The sequence below is a fragment of the Arachis stenosperma genome, chromosome 6 (genome assembly GCF_014773155.1).
Source record: "Arachis stenosperma cultivar V10309 chromosome 6, arast.V10309.gnm1.PFL2, whole genome shotgun sequence".
NCBI classification, from domain to species: domain Eukaryota; kingdom Viridiplantae; phylum Streptophyta; class Magnoliopsida; order Fabales; family Fabaceae; genus Arachis; species Arachis stenosperma.
The window spans coordinates 28,079,225-28,093,243 of NC_080382.1; the positions used below are offsets into that span (position 1 = coordinate 28,079,225).

General features: G+C 34.9%; 1 pseudogene; it reads left to right on the forward strand.

Moving 5' to 3' along the window:
• Positions 1-13,617, forward strand: part of LOC130933936 (acetyl-coenzyme A carboxylase carboxyl transferase subunit beta, chloroplastic-like) — a 54,032-nt pseudogene extending 40,415 nt beyond the window's left edge.
• The last annotated feature ends 402 nt before the right edge of the window (positions 13,618-14,019 follow it).

Genomic DNA, 14,019 nt, shown 5'->3' on the forward strand with positions numbered 1-14,019 from the left:
TTCTGAATTTCAAAGGATAAAGTGAGATGCCAAAACTGTTCAGAAGCAAAAAGCTACTAGTCCCGCTCATCTAATTAAAATCTGAGCTTCACTTGAAACTCTGAGATATTATTGTTTCTTAATTTCTTTTCATCCTATTTTATTTATCTAGTTGCTTGAGGACAAGCAACAGTTTAAGTTTGGTGTTGTGATGAGCGGATATTTTATACGCTTTTTGGGGGGTAATTTCATGTAGATTTTAGTATGTTTTAATTAGTTTTTAATAGAATTTTATTAGTTTTTAAGCAAAAATCATATTTCTGGACTTTACTATGAGTTTGTGTGATTTTTCTGTGATTTCAGGTAATTTCTGGCTGAAATTGAGGGAGCTGAGCAAAAATCTGATTTAGGCTGAAAAAGGACTGCTGATGCTGTTGGAATCTGACCTCCCTGCACTCGAAATGGATTTTCTGGAGCTACATGAGTCCAATTGGCGCGCTCTTAACGGCGTTGGAAAGTAGACATCCAGGGCTTTCCAGCAATGTATAATAGTCCATACTTTGCGCGAAGATAGACGATGTAAACTGGCGTTCAACGCCAGTATCATGCTGCTGTCTGGCGTCCAGCGCCAGAAACAGGTTACAAGTTGAAGTTCAACGCCCAAAACACGTCACAACCTGGCGTTGAATGCCCAAAACAGCCCAGGCACGTGAGAAGCTTAAGTCTCAGCCCCAGCACACACCAAGTGGGCCCCAGAAGTGGATTTCTGCACTATCTATCATAGTTTACTCATTTTCTGTAAACCTAGGTTATTAGTTTACTATTTAAACAACTTTTAGAGACTTATTTTGTACCTCATGACATTTTCAGATCTGAATTTTATACACTTTGACGGCATGAGTCTCTAAACTCCATTGTTGGGGGTGAGGAGCTCTGCAGCGTCTCGATGAATTAATGCAATTGTTTCTATTTCACTCAAACGTGTGTATGTTCCAATCTAAGATGTTTATTCGCGCTTAATTGTGAAGGAGGTGATGATCCGTGACACTCATCACCTTCCTCAATCCATGAACGTGTGTCTGACAAACACCTTCGTTCTACATCAGATTGAATGATCATCTCTTAGCTTCCTTAATCAGAATCTTCGTGGTATAAGCTAGAACTGATGGCGGCCACTCTTGAGGATCCGGAAAGTCTAAACCTTGTCTGTGGTATTCCAAGTAGGATTCAAGGATTGAATAGCTGTGACGAGCTTCAAACTCGCGATTGCTGGGCGTGATGACAAACGCAAAAGGATCAATGGATCCTATTCCAACATGATCGAGAACCAACAGCTGATTAGCCGTGCTGTGACAGAGCATCTGGACCGTTTTCACTGAGAGGATGGGAGGTAGCCACTGACAATGGTGACACCCCTACATATAGCTTGCCGTAGACGGGCTTTACAAACAATTGAGTTGAATATTACATTGCAGAAATTCAGAGGACAAAGCATCTCCAAAACTCCAACATATTCCCCATTACTGCACAACAAGTAACGATTTTATTCTCTTTTATTTTTCCAATCTAATAATTCCCATTGATAATTTTGATTGATATCCTGACTAAGAATAATAAAATAAACATAGCTTGCTTCAAACCAATAATCTCCGTGGGATCGACCCTTACTCACGTAAGGTATTACTTGGACGACCCAGTGCACTTGCTGGTTAGTGGTACGAAGCTGTGTTAAATAGTCCATTAATATTGGCATACACAATTTCGTGCACCAGCATTCAACTTGTCCATGATGCAAGGAGATGAACACCCTTACACTAGAAGGGTCAACTTTGATCAAAGGTTGGACCAAGTCCTCATAGACATTTGTGAAGAGGGCGCTCAATGGAAGAAAGATTCAAGAGAAAAGCCGATTCAACTGAGAAGGCATGACCTCAAGCCCGTGGCTAGGGGATGGTTGGAATTTATCCAACGCTCAATCATTCCCACTAGTAACCGGTCTGAAGTTACTATAGACCGGGCCATCATGATTCATAGCATCATGATTGGAGAGGAAGTAGAAGTTCATGAGGTTATAGCCCAAGAACTTTATAAGGTGGCGGACAAGTCCTCTACCTTGGCAAGGTTAGCCTTTCCTCATCTCATTTGTCACCTCTGTTATTCAGTTGGAATTGACATAGAGGGAGACATCCTCATTGATGAGGACAAGCCCATCACTAAGAAAAGGATGGAGCAAACAAGAGATCCCACTCATCATGAAATCTCTGAGATGCCTCAAGGGATGCACTTTCCTCCACAAAACTATTGGGAGCAAATTAACACCTCCCTAGGAGAATTGAGTTCCAACATGGAACAACTAAGGGTGGAGCACCAAGAACATTCCATCCTCCTCCATAAAATTAGAGAAGATCAAAGAATCATGAGAGAGGAGCAACAAAGGCAAGGAAGAGACATTGAGGAGCTTAAGCACTCCATAAGATCTTCAAGAGGAAGAACAAGCCGCCATCACTAAGGTGGACCCGTTCTTTAATTTCCTTGCCCTTTATTTTCCTGTTTTTCGAATTTTCATGCTTATGTTTATCTATGTTTGTGTCTTATGATCAGTAGTGTCTTAGTGTCTATGCCTTAAAGTTATGAATGTCCTATGAATCCATCACCTTTCTTAAATGAAAAATGTTCTTAATTGAAAAAGAGAAGAATTGCATGAATTTTTAATTTTATAACAGATTAATTATTTTGATGTGGTGGCAATGCCTTTGATTTCTGAATGTATGCTTGAACAGTGCATATGTCTTTTGAATTTGTTATTCATAAATGTTGGCTCTTGAAAGAATGATGAAAAAGGAGACATGTTACTGAGAATCTGAAAAATCATAAAAATGATTTTTGAAGCAAGAAAAAGCAGTGAATACAAAAAAAAAAGAGAAAAACGAAAAAAAAAGAAAAAAATAAAAAGAAAAAGAAAAAGAAAAAAAGTTGTGATCCAAGGAAAAAAGAGTATGCTTAAGAACCCTGGACACCTCTAACTGGGGACTCTAGCAAAGCTAAGTCACAATCTAAAAAGGTTCACCCAATTATGTGTCTGTGGCATGTATGTATCCGGTGGTAATACTGGAAGACAGAGTGCTTTGGGCCACGGCCAAGATCATAAAGAAGCTTTGTTCAAGAATCATCATACTTAACTAGGAGAATCAATAACATTATCTGAATTCTGAGTTCCTATAGAAGCCAATCATTCTGAATTTCAAAGGATAAAGTGAGATGCCAAAACTGTTCAGAGGCAAAAAGCTAAAAGCCCCGCTCATCTAATTAATACTGATCTTCATAGATGTTTTTGGAATTCATTGCATATTCTCTTCTTTTTATCTTATTTGATTTTAAGTTGCTTGGGGACAAGCAACAATTTAAGTTTGGTGTTGTGATGAGCGGATAATTTATACGCTTTTTGGCATTATTTTCAGTATGTTTTTAGTATGTTTTAGTTAGTTTTTATTATATTTTTATTAGTTTTTAGTTAAAATTCACTTTTCTGGACTTTACTATGAGTTTATGTGTTTTTCTGTGATTTCAGGTATTTTCTAACTGAAATTGAGGGACCTGAGCAAAAATCTGATTCAGAGGCTGAAAAGGACTGCAGATGCTGTTGGATTCTGACTGCCCTGCACTCAAAGTGGATTTTCTGGAGCTACAGAAGTCCAATTGGCGCGCTCTCCACTGCGTTGGAAAGTAGACATCCTGGGCTTTCCAGCAATGTATAATAGTTCATACTTTGCCCGAGATTTGATGGCCCAAACCGGCGTTCCAAATCAGCTCAAAACTGCCCGGCGTTAAACGCCGGAACTGGCACAAGAATGGGAGTTAAACGCCCAAACTGGCACAAAAGCTGGTGTTTAACTCCAAGAAAAGTCTCTACACATAGAAGCTTCAATGCTCAGCCCAAGCACACACCAAGTGGGCCCGGAAGTGGATTTTTATGTCATTTACTCATTTCTGTAAACCCTAGGCTACTAGTTCTCTACAAATAGGACCTTTTGCTATTGTATTTTCATCTTTTGATAACTTTAGATCTTTGGATCTTTGGATCTTTGGATCATTTTAGATCTTTTGATCATCTTTAGACGTCTAGTTCTTAGATCATTGGGGGGCTGGCCTCACGGCCATGCCTGAACCTTGTTCTTATGTATTTTCAACGGTGGAGTTTCTACACACCATAGATTAAGGTATGGAGCTCTGCTGTACCTCGAGTATTAATGCAATTACTATTGTTCTTCTATTCAATTCAGCCTATTCTTGTTCTAAGATATTCATTCGCACCCAAGAACATGATGAATGTGATGATTATGTGACGCTCATCACCATTCTCACTTATGAACAAGTGCCTGACAAACACTTCTGTTCTACAAGCAAACAAGGCTTGAATGTTTATCTCTTGGATCCCTTAATCGGAATCTTCATGATATAAGCTAGAATTGATGGCGGCATTCAAGAGAATCCGGAAGGTCTAAACCTTGTCTGTGGTATTCTGAGTAGGATTCAATGATTGAATGACTGTGACGAGCTTCAAACTCCTGAAGGCTGGGCGTTAGTGACAGACGCAAAAGAATCAATGGATTCTATTCCAACCTGATTGAGAACCGACAGATGATTAGCCGTGCTGTGACAGAGCGCGTTGAACATTTTCACTGAGAGGACGGGACTGTAGCCACTGACAACGGTGATGCCCAACATACAGCTTGCCATGGAAAGGAGTAAGAAGGATTGGATGAAGACAGTAGGAAAGCAGAGAGACGGAAGGGACAAAGCATCTCCATACGCCTATTTGAAATTCTCACCAATGAATTACATAAGTATCTCTATCTTTATGCTTTATTCATAAATCATCTATAACCATTTGAATCTGCCTGACTGAGATTTACAAGGTGACCATAACTTGCTTCATACCAACAATCTCCGTGGAATCGACCCTTACTCGCGTAAGGTTTATTACTTGGACGACCCAGTGCACTTGCTGGTTAGTTATGCGAAGTTGTGATAAAGAGTTGAGATTGAAATTGAGCGTACCATGTTGATGGCGCCATTGATGATTACAATTTCGTGCACCAGGTTCATGGGGAGGCTTGCCCCAGTTCAATAGAGTAGGTTAGAATTAGAGAAACAGAGTAGTCGATGGAAGTTGTTCCCCACGGGTGATGACGTTTGGAACGTATTTGTTTTGTTGATTTTTAGCAAATCTATGGTGATTTGATTCTAATAATCTGGGAGCGAAACCAACTCCTCTTTTGCAGGTACTAGTTTTCTATAAGTGCATTAAAGGTATTCGAATTAGACAAGTATTAAAATGGAAAATAAGTTCAAAAGTGTCAAAGAGTAAAAGAAGTGTAAAAGAAAGGATTCGGAAAGTAAAAATTGACTGGAATTGAAAAGGTTTGCATTGAAATTTAAAGAAAGCGATAAAGATGCCTTCGATTGGAGCAAAGGACTTTAGACATGGAAATTAAAGGTACTGATATGTAAATTGAACATGGAAATTAGAAAATGCTTGAAACTTAAATTTTCTTGAAAGATAAAGTTTTTGCAAGAATTGTAAATGAAAAGGTAAAAACAGTGGAAGGAACTCTATAGAAATCGAACTCGAACGTAGACTCAGAAATTTGTTGGGATATGAGTGTGCTTGAGTGTATTTTTGAAAAGAAGTTCCAACCCTTACTTCCTAAAACTTACCAATATTTATAGCCCACTTCCATAACAGACCATACATGACATTATCTTGTATGCAAATTCTTAGGTAACTGTTCCCGCTCTTTTACCCATGAACATTACCCATAAATTCCTCACTTAGAGCAAGCCTTCAACTTCTCTACTTGTGTAACCGCTCAATTCTCCATTCGAACAACTGTTCGATACTTCATTCGAGTACTTGTTCGATTTAGCAAGGTGTCTAAATCAAGTCAGTGTCAAATAATTTTCAATTAATGCCTGCACGTGCATCTTTTCAACCTCTGTTTTCTTCTTGACTCTTCACCAGCATTTTGAATCAGCTTAATCTTTCAAAAATAATTATCTCAACTAACAATATCTAAGGTTCAACGCTTGCTAGTAAAGGTTAGTGCAGACTTGGGAAAAGGAACATGTAGCTGCGACGTTGGCAACTAACTGACCTTCCATGTAGACATGTTTGTGTTGCTTTGGCTTATCAAAATAGAAGATCCGAAAATTATGCGTACAATTGGCTAACTGTTGAAACTTATAACAAAACATATTCGTGCTTGTTTGGGCACCATTATTTTGGTAAAAAATATCTTTTTTCAATGAAAAAAGACTTTTTTTTTAAGTGTGTTTGGCAAATTTCTAATAGTAAAAGAAAAGCACTAGAAAAATAAAAAATATCTTTTTTGAGAAGCTGTAATTTATATCTTTTTTAAAAGATCTTTTTTTCTTTAAAAAAATATATTTTTCATATAATAAATAAATAAAAAGTACTTTTATATTATTATACCCAAACATAATTGATAAATAAAAAGATATTTTTGTATGAGATACCAAAATATGAAATTATTTTTATTTTTCCATAAAATCTTTTAAAAAAATATAACTCGAAAAAAAAAATCTTTTCTTAGAAGCTCACCCAAACAAGCTCGAAATCTTGGTTCAACCTGTTTCGACCAAAGAGTTTTGAGAGAAGCACAACTTTCTAATCCTTTTGCCTCCTTTTTGCAAGAGGTCAAGTGGAAGATCAAAGAAGAAGAGAGACAATAAAAATGATGTATAAGAATCCTAATCAGATCCTCACATTGTCAAGCAAAAATATGAAAAAATCATTTGCAAATATTGCCTTAGTGTGTGCTTATATACGATTGTATTCTAAATATGCTTGATGAAAACTATTTAAGATTATCACTAATATTTTTTCAATTTCAAATTGGACATAACACTAAAACTTGTCAGAAGAAGAAGGATGATATAATAGCAGCATAAATAACAGCACCAGTCATCGTGCCGATTACCACACCAACATAGAATGCACCTGCAGTAGATCCAGAACACATCTCAACACCAATATAACATAATACAAAATAGGTATTGCATTTTGCAACACCCCAGCAAAAATAACACAATTTAGCATCTTGGCTTGTGACTTAGTATGCACTTTATCAATTCATATTTTAGTTTAATTCTTATTGATGGAATTTAAATGCTTTGTAAATAGATGGCACCAATTATTTCACCTACAATGATGCCACCTTTAACACAATCAACAGCAATAACGCCACCTCTTAGATTTCTAATACAAATTTGATCCTCTAACAGCAAGAAATTAACCAAAAAGAAGAACACAAATAAGCTTCTTCTAATTTTTTTTAACATGAGGCCTCTTCAATGAGCAATCCCTCATTAAAGTCTAGTGTGAGCCAAGCAACCATGATGGTATGATAATATAAGAAAAAAATCAATTCAAAATTTATATTTTTTTTACAAAGCAAATTATCGAATTGAATATGAATCTTATTTATACGATATCGAATGAATTTGTACTTTTTTACTTTCTTTTTTAGATTTAGAAATGGTCAATTTTCATAAAATAACCAAGAAATAAAAAGGATGAATTATTATGTATCGATTGAATAAGAAATTCTTCACAATTTCATAATTGAATCAAGTCAATTACATACTGGATCCAAATAAAACTTGATTCAGAACGATAAAAGTAAGATATAACTTAAAAGACATGATTAGATTAGTTCTAGATTTTTCTATCTACTATTTTTCTTTTAGTATATAAAAATAGGAGTGCTCTTGGCTTAGCATCGTTTGTTTTGTTTCACCGGAGAGGAGTTGATCGATGATCTAAATAATACACGATAAAATTTGATGTGATTTTTGTTTTCTCAGGAAGAAGTATGGAAGAGTAGCAAAAATTAATAAAATAAATTAGAACAACTTATTAAATATCTTTTTTATAGGAAAAGCGAAAAAATAAAATTTGAGATCCTTTAAGTAATATCTAAACCTAATGATTCAAGAAAAATCTGAAAGATCTTAGATCAAATAAATACCAATTTAAAATTGTCGTATTAATTCTATTACTCCAATAATTCTATTACTTCCATTAAATACAATGAAGAGAAAAGGATTAGATTAGAAGAAGAAATATGCGACAATAAAAGATGGGTACTAGAATTAATGAAAAGGAATTCTAACACATATGGTGATATACGTATACATAGTTAAATAATACTATATATTCTCACAAAAAGAATAATTTTTTTCATATCCATTCACTCGTTATTAACTTATTATTAGTTACCAATTCAAAATGTATATATTAGTAAAGAAAAGTGAAAATATTCTAAATATTTTATAATTTTGTTTAATAATTTTTCTTCTAATGACTATTCATCTATTATATTTTAGTGATAATAGAAGAAAATATTCTGTGCAAAAATAGTGGTCTAATTCTATGTTATTTTATAAGTACTTAGAATACAAGTGTGGATTAAATAACTTAATAGATTGTTTTGATCCCGTTAAAAATATCAGTGCAAGTGAAGACTCAATTTTAATTGATATGAAAAAAGATCTTTTTAGCTAGAATAACAATGACCATTTTAGTTAGAGTAATGTTGATTATTTAGTTGATGTCAAAAACATTAAAAAAATTTTATCTAATAAATTTTTTTTAATTAGAGATAACAATAGCCAAAGAAACTGTTATTCATATATTTTGATATTGAAAGTTAATTTTTAAAAATTTTTAATTACCTTTCTTTCCTAAGTGAATCAAAAAAGTTTTTTGGATAATTATAAAAAGAATTGTAGCTATCTGAATAAGTTTCTAAGAGATATCATAATCATACATTTATGATACTAAATTGAGTTAAAAGAATAGTATTTATAAGTGTTTGAAAGTTATTTTCGTTCTTAAATTTATATTATTAGTCACATTTTAGGTGAAAGTGATAAATATAATAATAATTATTTTTATATTTTTATTTGTGGTAAAGGCAGAAATAGTAGTAAAAGTGAGGGTTCTTCTATAAAAACAACTATCACGAATGAAAATTTAACTAAAGAGAGAATTCTAAAGATCTTAATGAAACTAAAACATACAAGTATTTATGGATTGAATGCAAAATTTATTGTGGATTAAATTATAGAAAATTTCTTAGATAGAAAATGAATATTTGTGACACTACAAAAAATGCTGAGAACTGTTGAATTTACTATCGAATTTAGCGGCAATGATTACAGTTGGATTTAGCGACGAGTTTGATGAGGAATTCGTCACGTTAAATAGTTACCGATAGATAGTCGCTTCCGACGGTAAATCTGCTAGTAACTTTTGGTGGAAAATCACAACAAATTAACGCCAAACTTTAGCATCGGAGTTACCGGTAGAGACATTTAATGGAGATGCGTTTTGGTGATCCGCACCGTATTACCATCGAAAATATCCTCCGATAAATTCAAGAATAACCGTGCCTTAAATTAGAATCGCAAACCCCTCCCCCTTCATTTCGAATTCAGTCTTCTCTCTTCTCTCACCCTCCACTCTGTCTAACCTTCTTATCTCTTCTCTCTGTCTACCTCTTCTGCCGCCGCCGCCGCTGAAGGTGCTGCCACCGCTGCTGAACGTCCCTGTCACCGCTGCTTCAATGCCCATGCTGCTTCTACTTCTGCTTTTACTGCCACTGCACCTCCACCCTTCTTCAAGATTTTTTGTTTGAACTCTAGTTATTTCAAATTCTATTATATCAAGTTAATTAATTAGTTAGTAGAGGTTAGTTAGTTTAATTTTTTATTTTAATGGATTTAGGTAGTTAGGATAGGTTAGAATAGGTTAGATTAGACTCTGAGATTGCTGAAAATTGTTAGATTATTGAGCTGTTTGCTAATTTCTATTGCTGAATGTTAGAAAAATGCTTGACTGTATTAATAATGATTGAGCTGTTTGTATGTTACCTTAATAATGATTGAAAAACTTAACCGGTTGAGAAGGGTTGAGGGATATTTAATTTGGATAGAACCCTTGAAGGGTGAAAAAATTTGAATGTTAAGGGAGTTTCTGCCAAAATTTTTATAAGATATTCAGTGAAATCAAATAAATTAAAATTGTGTTTTTGAAATTGTTATAATTAATTGTTGGGTTACTGTATTTTTGTGTAATTGTTAATTTGAATAATTATTTTGATTTTAGTTTATTTTTTTATTTTGTTAAGTTGGTGTTATGATAAATATTTATGGTATTTACAAGAGAATTATATATGTATATATTCATTTTTTATTTTATTTTAATTTACTAAACTAAAACACTTTTATAATTATTTGTTATTTCTTGAGTTTCTTCTTATGTTATTATTTATTGATGTTTGCTATCTTATTAGTATGTTACTAATATTTGATGTACAGACATGACGACAGGTAGCAGAGATAGGTCGAGTAGGTTATATGATCGTGGTAGAAGGTGGGCTTCCACCAAATTTTTCAGGGCTGCATAGTCATCGTCCTCTACCCTGCCTGCCCTGTCACCCCTATGATATCACAAGTGGGTCCATCGGACTAACAATTCATCATAGTCCCAAACTTAAACTGGATGCCTCCTTCTGCTATGCCCCTTGCAGATACAGCAACAATGACGACAGAGCCTGCGGTGGGTGATTCCTTCAATGTCCCCGAGTAGGATGCTCCTCCACCACTGCCCGTCATCCGGCTGAAAATTTGACTCGATAGCATGCAGTCATGAGTTTTGTTTTTTAATATTAAGTTTGTTTATCTTTAGTTTGTTTATGTTAAGTTTGTTTATCTTATATGTTTGTTAATGTGAGATTTTTTCTCTAACATGTTTGTACTAAACCCTAATACTTGCACACAAGAGATATTCGAGGTCATTAAATCCATGTACGGCCACCCATGGGCGATGTACACGCAAATTCCGGCTAATGTGAGAGAGTGTTGGTTTCAAAAGTAGGTGGTAACAACCCAATTTTGTTTGAATTACTTAACTATATAGGAAATATATTTTATTCCGACTAACTAATCTTGGTAAATCACTATGTGAAGTTTAAATTCATATGAAATGCAGAACACAAAGTCATGATCAGGAAGATCTATGACCACCGGATAGCCAAACGTTTTCAACAGATGATGAGCGACATTTATCAGGGGAAAGACCACCTAACATCGTAGATTCGTTCAAACATCAAGCGTGAATTGGAGGCCTATTTTAGAGATAATGAGGGGTTCAAGCATCGCTGTTTGACGAACATCGCTAACAGGGCTTCACCCAGGTCGTTGAGGTATACGGGTGGGTCGGAGACCTTCTTGAAGACGAAGACCAGACTGGTAAGAATTTTTACATTGTTTAATGTTTTAGTAGTTACTTGAATTAGTTAAAACACTTTTCTTTTTTATTATCAAGTTAATTAATTAATTAGTTGAGTAAATTTTAGTTTAATTTTTTTGTTTTAGTGGATTTAGGTGGTCAAAATATGTTAGAATATGTTAGATTATGTTCTGAGATTGCTAGAAAATGTTGGATGGAACCCTTCAAGGGTGGCTAAATCCAAATTTTACGGGAGAATCTATCGAAATTTTCATAATATTTTTAGTGAAATCGAAAGAATCAAATTCATATTTTTGACATTAGAATTAAGATTTTCTGTATTTTGGTTCATACTTATATTTGTCTGTCATTGTTTAATTTGTTTGTTATTTTATTACTTGGTTGATATATTAATTTGTAGTCTAAGTCGTTGGATCGTGAGGCGACATTGGCATAAACCTTCAAGTATACCCATACTTTGAAGGCAAACAAGGAGAGATTTGCTGACGAGCAGTCTGCGGCCCATTATGTGAGTTTAAATTAATCCTAAGTTTCAACTTTATTTGGTTTAAAGTCAATTATTTAACTCTTATCCTAATCACAACTAACATGTGTGACGCACGAGGAGTACACACAGATGTTGGAGGCTGCAACCCAACAATTTCAACTGCCTAGTGGGCCGACGAAGCCAGCTCCGAGACTTCAGTGGTAGATCCCGATAGGATTTAGCACGAGACCACCTCTGAACTCTACAAGAATTGCCGCTTCAGGTTGAGGTCATTCTTCGCCAGTGGCCTCCGCTCCTCCACAGTTGGCGGCTTCCTCTGCCTCTGCCTCTGCCACCAGCCTTGCTGATCCATAGAAAGTTGTCGACCTGAAAGAGGAGGTGCAGAAGTTAATACAGAAGCTTCACCAACAAGCAGAGTAGTCTGAGCAGACATATCGAGAGATTCTTGCAAACGTTGCCATCAGCTCGGACCTGATGGAGAAGTTGGAATAACTCAATTGGTTGCGATAGCAGATGTGCACTGGAGGCAGCGGCGCTGCTGGTTCTAGCGGCGACGCTATTAGTGTGGCACCGACAATAGCACCTCTTCCGCTGCCTCATCAGGGGGACCAAGATGTCGCCGCTGACAATAACAAAGATTACCTGGATCTGTAGGTTTAGGGTTTTATGCATTTTTGTTTATCTACATCATTGTATTCTACATTTGTGATATTTTATTTCTTTCAGGCCATTTATTTATTAATAAAATAATTTTTTGATTTTTTGCAACGTTAAATTTCTACTAACAATTTTGTTAACAAGAGTCTACTAATTATGGCTTAACTGTGCCACGAAAATTTAAATAATATATTTAACATTACCGTAGGATTTACCGTCAAATAAATCCGACGGTAATATGGTGCTTAAACACGTGAAACCACGCCAAAATCCATTGAAAAGACTGACGAAAAATCCGACGGTAAGCAGTTTTCAGCGATTTTTATACCGTCAAACCAAGAACGACGGTAAATTCAACGATAATCTATTTAACGACAGATTTATTTGATTAATCCGATGGTACTCAGTATTTTTTTGTGGTGTGAACATTGTGAATACCATTTGAAAATGATCAGTTCAAATAGAATCGAAATTTCAGTTGATCCAGGTACTTGGAATCCAATAGAAGAAGACATGGTCTCTATGGATCCCATTAAATTTCATTCAAAAGAGAAATTCTATGAAAATTGTATGGACTCTTATTAAAAAAGACAGGATTAATTGAGGTTGTTTTCAAATAGGTACAGGTCAACTAAATGGGATTCATGTAGTAATTAGGATAATAGATTTTCAGTTTATGGAGGATAGTATGAGATCCGTAGTAGGTGAGAAAATAACCTATTTGGGCGAACATGATAGCAATTAACTTTTACCTTTTATTCTAGTATGTGCATCCGAAAGAGTGCATATGCAAGAAGGAAGTCTAAGCATGACGTAGATGGATAAAATATCTTTTGATTTATATGTATTAAAACAATAATAGGTTATTCTATGTATCCATCCTTATATCTCTTACTACTGGTAGGGTGACTGCCAGTTTTACCATGTTGGGTATCATTATTGTCCACCCTGATAATTAGATTACATTTGCGGGTAAAAGAGTAATTAACAAATATCGAATAAGACAATATCCAAAGATTCACAAGTAGCTAAATATTTATTCCAAAAGGACCTTTTTTATTCAATTTTACCACGTTATCCTTTAAAAAGAATTTTAAGTGAGTTCTTTTAACTCTATACTTTCTTCCCATTGCAAAAAAAATTAGCAGAACTTTAAATATTTTTTTCTTTTTTCATATGAAAAAAAAATAAAAAGTGCATAATCATACTTATGATATATATATATATATAATTAGTTTTGTAAACTCTATCTATGCTATACCTGCGGTACATAGCCGGTTTGAAGTCTAGATAAAGGAGGAAGGTTGTATTAGGCCTTTGACAGCCAACATAAAAAGTTAGTCGAATCTTCATGACATGGATCAAAGATGTTATTGTGCTAAAACTAGGTCGTTGCCTAGAAGTAACACACTGATGGCTCGTGTACAGTGTCAAATGAGCAAGAGCCGCTACATCAGTACCCGGATGTAGTGTTAAATGAGTAAGGGTTCCGGCGTTTTACTGAACGGACGAGGGTAAATAAGCTAGTTCACAAAGAAAAAGGTAAAGATAAAGGTCG